This window comes from Lactuca serriola, chromosome 1 (genome assembly GCF_051521515.1).
Source record: "Lactuca serriola cultivar US96UC23 chromosome 1, Lser_US96UC23_V15, whole genome shotgun sequence".
In the NCBI taxonomy this organism is placed as follows: Eukaryota; Viridiplantae; Streptophyta; class Magnoliopsida; order Asterales; family Asteraceae; genus Lactuca; species Lactuca serriola.
The window spans coordinates 110,323,986-110,332,014 of record NC_136408.1 but is presented as its reverse complement, the minus strand read 5'-3'; the positions used below and the strand labels follow the sequence as shown (position 1 = coordinate 110,332,014).

Here is an 8,029-nt window from a genome sequence, read left to right as displayed (position 1 = left end):
ATTCTATTCAAAAACAAATAAAAAAAATTGGGACTTCATCGTTAGTTTTTCCAAGATAATGAGAATTGTCTTAAGATTTCCTTCTAGTAATGCCGGTAATAGTTATATAATAGGAACTAGGTGGGGACCCCCGCGTTGCGGGAGTCGGATGCGACATTTTTTCCCTTGCTTTTTCTTTGTAAATGTCATTTGATCAACTATTTGTTTATAGTTTGAGTATTGTTATGAAAGAATATGTATTTTTTTACTGCTAAAATCAGTCATTTTAAAAAAAAAATTGCATTTAATCGAGTGTTACTTTCATGTGTATATATGCTCTATTCCTATTGTGTCTCCCCATATTCACTCACATACTACTTGAATCCTACAAATATATGAAGTGATCTACATTAAGTAAAAATAAATACTAAATTAAAGAAACGCTTGTTCATATTACAGAAAAGGGAGAATGAAAAGAGTCATGATGCTTCACAAAGTTGTGATAACGCTTAACGCTTGAATCCGTTTAACTGTTGTTTTTAGCATAAATCTATTAACATGCTATTATCAAATTTACTTATCGAATCTTTAATGAATTTTCCATGATTAGATGATGCCAATAAATAGATAAAAACGTGATTGTTTTTACCTGAACAATTTCATTCGCAGCCTTTGCACTTCATACGGACATGGAAGCCTTCATATTTCATGTTTTTTAAACCGGGTCAAAAAATCAAACCATCTACCTTTTCCCTCATAAAGACTAATAGATATGAATCACGATCAATCAAAAAAGTCATGCTGATTTAAAAACAACTATTATAACATACAGAATGAAGAATGCTTTTATTTTACCATCAAAGTGTCTCTTACCCAATACCCACTACAATATGAAAGTTAAGTGCAAACATAACATACACAAGCAACAAAGTCGTGTTGTTTGAGGTGGTAGAAAGACCACCAAACAATGCTACATTTCGCATTCAATTACATATTTCTGGACTTGAAATTACAAAATATCATCTTCCAAAAGTAAAAATTGACAAGAAAATGTTAACTATCATTCATCAGAATCTTTTAGTTAAAAAGATTACCCATCTTAAAATAAAATCTGAATAGAAAAAAAAAACAAAAACAATAGTAAAATAAAGAAAACGGACCTATATAAATCTTAGTGTTTGCTGGTTTCAAACCTTGAAGCTTTGATTTGCATAATAACTCTTTATACGAAACTCTTCATACGATACTAAAACCCACAAAGAACAAATAACCAATAAATAAAATTAGAAATTTAACATTAGTGTCAGCGACAAAGAGTAAAATAAAAGTTGAATATCTGAAATAGTAATTTAATTAGAAAAAATAAATTGAATAAATAGTGGTAACCTCACTGTCCAGAACTGTTTTACTTATTAATCTTCCCCTGCTAAAATTGGATATTTAAAATGGTAAAAAAAAAGTAAAAAAATAATAATAAATTAATTAAAAGAAATAAAGAAGCAGTGAAGGATACAAATTAATTGCCGAGACTTCTTTTTGTGTAACTAACATAATACAAATCATTCGCATTACCTGAGAAACACGCAAAACTGAAAGAAAAGGAAAACATGGAAGAAACTCGATAGAATCTTCATGTACAACAGTAACCTAAGCATCAACCTATCAGGCAGAATGCCATGTTCGAGTGGTGTGCGGTTGTGAGCGAAACATATGAAGAGAAGTCATAAGAATGCAACAACTTAACTGATATGAGGTTAGTAAAGAGAAATGAGTGAATCCGAGGAAGTAAACCAAATACTACAACATAATTAGTCCCTAAATTGCAGTCACATATTCCTTCAATCATCTTGATATTCGTTCCCAAATTACACAATTTCCCCCGTACATCAACATTGAAAACACCATTGAAACTTGGAATTCCCAAATATCATCCATAAATGCCTCCTTTTCTTGAAATCTGCACCGGAAATTATGATTTTAACCGCATGTAGGATCTAAGTATACACTAGAAAATGTTTTTGTTACAGTTACTTACCCTCTGCTAATGAATATTTTTATGGCTTGCTTATTGCAGCGTTGTTCTCTGGATTTCTTGCATTCTATTGCACTGTGCATTTTAGATTAATTTGTTATTAGTTGTGAACATAGAGTCTAATAAAGAAAAAATAAAAACAAAAGATTTAATCTTTATACCATCTGATCAGTGGATCATGTTTCTTATTTACCCCCAACTATTATCAAAGCAGAGCACACAACCTAGAAAATATCCACGCCGAGGAGGCAAAACAGCAAACACCTGGCGTGCAAAAGTGTAAACCAAAACAATAAAAACCAAAATCAATAGTCGGGCGATGGTCAATGATTTCAAGGTTTTCGAAAAACAAAAATCAGAAGAATAGAGTAAAGTTGGCATAGCTGTGAACTAAATTACAAAGTTTGTGTTTATCTGGGTTCCTATTGAGAAGCCCTAAATCTGACCGTTATCGAATTCGGATAGTGTGACAACCCAAGTTTCCCCGTTACATTTCCCCGTTACCGTTAATGGAATATTCCACTTTATAAAAGTTCCGTTAATTAGAGGGCGTCAATTTAATAAACATTTCATTTGGTTACCTTTAACATGCCGTTAAGTCGTGATAAAAGGAAATAATAACACGGGACACACATTTCCATTTATTTGGAAAATGTTAAGTTTTATTATTACGACCAGTAAATCGGGTGCGACCAAAAGCCCCGTTTAACGGCAGTATTGGGTAGAATTCCACTGAGCCCCGACCCGGAACCCTATATAAGGGTGAGTGGAGCCCATTGGAGACTTTTTACACTCTCTCTCTATACTCTCTCTCTAGACTCGTTTTCGCCCCGAATCCGCAACCAAACGCTTCCAAATTGTAAGTCCGCTTACCCTAGCTTATTCTAAACATATTGATTGGTGTTTATAGCCCAAAATTCGGACTTAGAAGCAATGGAAAAGGAGTTTACGGCCTAAGCTCCTGCTTAGGCCGTAAACACCTAAAATGAGGCCAAAATGACCCAAACTTGTCCCTAATGGCTAGGAAATAAATTGAGGTATTAGCCTAGGAGTGTCTAAACATTAAAACTCATGGAATTAGGGGGTAAAAGAGAGTTTACGGCCCAAGCACAAGCTTAGGCCGTAAACCCCTCAAAAGCTTGTTAAAATGCCTCCAAAACACTCCCAAACCACACTAGGGCTTAACACATAAATTAAGGGCTTATTCATTTGGGTTTTGATCACTTAAACACATCAAAATGAAGGATAAAAATGAGTTTATGGCCCAGGTCTATACCAAGGCCGTAAACTCCCCAAAACATGCCCAAAAAGTAGTTTTTGCCCCCCAAATGACCCTAGACTATTTCTATAAAATGCTATGAAGGATTTAAGGACTTAATCACATGAAATAGAGGGGTAAAAAGGAGTTTACGGCCCAAGCAAGAGTCTAGGCCGTAAACTCCCCAAAACACATCCAAATGTTAGATTTAAACCCCCAAAATAGCATCACACTTCATTAGAAATTGCTAGAAAGGTAATAGGGGCTTAAAACTTCACGTAACTCAAAGATTGAGAGTTTACGGCTGTAAACTCCCATAGGAGTGTCTCTAGGCCGTAAACTCCTATAAAGTGACCTTAGAAGCCTTAAACCCATTCATGCCTTTTAGGAAAAGTGCTTGGAATAATTCTATGATGCTAGTAGAAGCTTTAAACACCCTAGAACCCATCACCATGAGTTTACGGCCGTAAACTCATGGTGAGATGTCCCTGGGCCGTAAACTCAACATTGGGAGTGTACTCTTGGATAGTAAGCTCCATTCCTTAGCCATTGACACCCTTAAACGCTACCCGGGACACCCAAACACTTAGCCAAAGTGTTTTCCGCTCCTGTGAGCGCGTATATGTGTTTAATTATTATTATCTATGCTAATTGTATGTGAACATATGTTATCATATGTTAAATAGGTCATTGTGTGTGATCGAGTCCTTGCGTGACACCGAAAACCCAAACGACACTTTCGTCGGACCTACTTACACCAGGTGAGTTCATACCCCTGAATGAACCTTTTAAATGTTTTAACATGTTTTATAGGGGGGGGGGAATACAAGTTAAACATGCCAGTTATCATATCAATCACATGTGATTGATAACCCGCATGCACAAGATTTTACCACTGTACACTGTTTTACCGAGTAGGACACTATAAATGGCTTTCAAAAAGGGTTTTCACTTGTTCAAGTTCTTACTTTTATTGCTTTATCAAAGTTCCATTTTCAAACTAATTTGTGAAAGATTCCCAAAGATTTCTAAAGGTTTTTACACTTATTTTACCAAAAAAAATACAAACGCGATTTTCCTGAGTATAAAGGTTTTTCCAAGGTTTTCAGGTATACTTTTACTTGTTAGTTACTGTTGTTTCACTTATACTTATTTTTAAACTCCTACTCGATAACGCTTTCACTTTGTGATGCGTTTATACTTGGTATTGTCTCTATTTCGCTTATACTTGTAGTCGCTTATACTTGATAGACGCTCTTACTTCACTTATCGTCGTTTCCACTTCGTGATACACTTACACTTGGTACACTTATACTTCACGATTCGATTATCCCACTCTGTACGCTTATACTTCACGACTCGGATGTTCCACTGTACGCTTATACTTCACGACTTGGATGCTCCACTGTACGCTTATACTTCACGACTCGAATGTTCCACTGTACACTTATACTTCACTGTATGATACCACTTGATACACACTCAAGCGTAGTTAGATGTATGTTTGTGCTTGTATAGATGCATATAAATAATGATTGAAGGACTTAGGAAGGCTTGTCCGCCCTATTTCCTTTTCTTCGTTGAGATGTGGTCTGGTGGGATCGGATGTCCATCCGAAGTTCGTTGATTCATTACTTATATATTATGTACACAAGCATAGACATACGGGTTTACTTAAGTCAATTCAGTTAATAATCTCTACCTCTAGTTCAACACTTACATTAGAAAACCACTAGTTGGAAGTCTCTACCCACTATTTGGGATGCATCTTTGGGACACGGCCTTCTCCGTCATCTAGTTGGTAACCAGAGTCTCCTGTAGGGAGAGCGGACATTATGTGTATAGATCTATATGGGATTGACACCCCCGCACCCTGACTGCTAGCTACAGTCCACGGCTCACCAAGCCAAGGGGTGACAAATGTCACATTATATAGACACTTGTAGGGCATCGGGTACTCTAGTGTCGGTTAGTATGGTTACGAGTATCCCGGGTTACCTTATAATTCTTTGGCCTTAAGGTAACGGTATTTCGCCAGCTATTTACACTGTATGCTGGTAACTCATTTTCAGAGTGACACTGTTTTGACCTTACAAGACGTATCTTTCATTTGATGATGTCTGGGGTCTGTCTCCACTGTATTCACAGAATCCACTGTATTCACTGTGTTCATTGTTTTAGACCTCGCTAGACGTATCTTTCATTTGATATTGTTTGCGGTCTGTATTCACTGTTTTAGACCTTACTAGTTGTACCTTTCATTTGGTACCTTCTGGGGTCTGTGTCTCCACTTGTTAGACTGAACCAGGCGTGTCGTTCGTTTGATACTTTCCTGGAGTCTATGGTTCCTTGCCTTAGTCAGCAGTCCTCACTGTTGAGGCATATGATATTCCCTGATGTCGTTTTCTTTCCTCAATAATCAAATTCAGTATTTTGATAATGATAGCAACTTAGGGAAAACTACTTTTTACCACACATCACTGCCAGTCTTGGTAGAAGGCTGCTTTATTTAAAGAAAATATAGGATTTTCTGGAAAGGACTCTAATACACTGAAATCTCTTAAACTATTACTTTATTAAGTTATTTGAATGAAATGTCACTAAATGCTTATGAACTCACCAGCATTTGTAAAAATGCTGATACTCGTTTTTCAAATAACTTGTATTCTCAGGTTAGCATTAGACAGGTACATCCCCGGAGCTGTTGATGAAGATAGCTTAGTACCATGCTGTATTTATTCTATTACTTGTATTACTTTGATACCTTGTAAAGTAACCATGTAAAATTATTCTATTAATGCAATGTTTTGTTGTACTTCGATTACTATAATGCATGTGTTGTGATACTTGACATGACGTCATCCACCCCAGAACGTTTCCGCCGTTCCGGTTTTGGGGTGTGACAGATAGACAGATGTATAGCGGTGATGTTGTGGCCGAGGTGGTGTGTAGAAACGAAACATGAGATGGTTATGCACAATCTTCCCCTCAAAAAACAATAGTTTCTCAGTAATTGCATTATACAGTTAACCATATTAAGTTATACAATCAAATCAAATAAATAAATAAATATGTACACTTTTAGTGGTGAAAAGAAACTTTAAGGATACAAAATATATATATATATATATATATATATATATATATATATATATATATATATATATACACACACACGCTGCAATTACCTTGGCGTACTACAGGAAAGGAAGTTGGTAGCTTCTGAGGAGCACCAATCCTTTAAGCTCACACGTGATCCTGGAAACCCGAATTAAATCAAACTCATGCCATGCCGAATCAAACCATTTAAAACCTTAACCCTATAAAAAAAAGCCAATGTACCAAATTGAACAAAAAGGACTCGACAATCAATGTACATAATTGTATTAGCATAGTAGAGATAACATATGCAAGAAGAAGAGGGATGAAGGAGGCAAGGTAGCGGGAACATAAGATGGAGATACCGGTAGAGGGTTTTCACTGGCTTCCATCTCCGATATCTCTTCTTTGAAGGCACAAGTAAGAAATTGAAAACGTAAGGACATCACAAACTTACCGACAACATTTTCTCAGTGCAAATACTTCCTCCACCCGCATCTGCATCGACGACGACAAATTCAATCCGTCATATACTGCTACGCAACCTGTCGCCGCGTGAGTGAAATCGGTCGAATACTTGAAGTGAGCGTCTGTTCTGGTGTGCTTTTGTTGGGCATCGCCAGTTACCGGTCGTTATACGCCGACTTTGCAATTCAATTTGTTGAGGTCAGATACAAACACCAACACATACCGATAGGATTCCGTCTTAGCCACTGTTGTTGTGTGTTGTTTGGTTGTCCCGACTGCTACCTCTGCTACTGAAATTGATTTTGATGAGTAGGGTTTTAGGGTTTGGACGGTAACCGCCACGACCACCATCGTCGTATCTCCCGCTTCAGTGGCGGAGGAAGACGATGAGAAGCTGCAGTCGATCCCGACCTTTGATCTTACACGATGGAGATCGGTGCTGAAGGCCGTGTGTAAACTGTAAAGTGGAAAGGTTGAGCTGGTGGATAACTACGCCGAAGCAAGGAGGGTTGAAGAAGAATAAAATAACATGAGGCGGTGGGTTGTTCGGATGAGGAAGGATCAGATGAAGCGGTGACCATGGTTAAAAGAATTAAACCCATAAGAAGTGTCCTCCTTTAATATATATATATATATATATATATATATATATATATATATATATATATATATATATATATATATATATATATATATAAAAGAATTCCCTTTTTCATAATGCTCGTAATTTTGTATGATCCATGTATAATAATAGGGAAAAGTGAATATATCCTTAAAAGTTTATAAGTTTAGGTTCCCAAACCTACCATAATACGTTGTTTTGTTTGATATATCCATTATAATGTTATTAAACTTGAACCTTTAACTTGATTTACTTTCAAAATTTTCAAGATTTCATTATTATCTTTCTCTTACATCATATTTTTTGTCAAACACCTACTAGGTTATATATAATATAGTTGAAAATGAAAATTATATAAGAAGAATATAGATGTGAAATTTATAAAAACATTAGAAATAAATTAAGTTAGAAGTTAAATTATAAGAACATTGGAAAATTACAATGTATATATGATATAAACCGACATAATATGATGAGTGTGTGTAACTAAGCTTATATACCCTTAAAGGTATATTCACTTTTCTCATAATAATAATATTTATAATAATAAAATCAACATGAGTTCCAAGTT

General features: G+C 35.8%; 1 long non-coding RNA gene across 2 annotated transcripts; it reads right to left on the bottom strand.

Annotated features, from left to right (window-relative positions):
• Positions 1 to 1,520: 1,520 nt before the first annotated feature.
• On the bottom strand, positions 1,521 to 7,342 carry LOC145070518 (uncharacterized). 2 transcript variants are annotated; one of them, XR_013689974.1, is made up of 3 exons: positions 6,458 to 7,342; positions 2,015 to 2,086; positions 1,521 to 1,936 (listed from the first exon to the last, which is right to left on the bottom strand). It is a non-coding gene; the product is annotated as an uncharacterized LOC145070518 (long non-coding RNA). The 2 variants fall into 2 exon arrangements; XR_013689973.1 differs by lacking the exon at positions 6,458 to 7,342 and adding an exon at positions 2,205 to 2,464.
• Between the last annotated feature and the right edge of the window lie 687 nt (positions 7,343 to 8,029).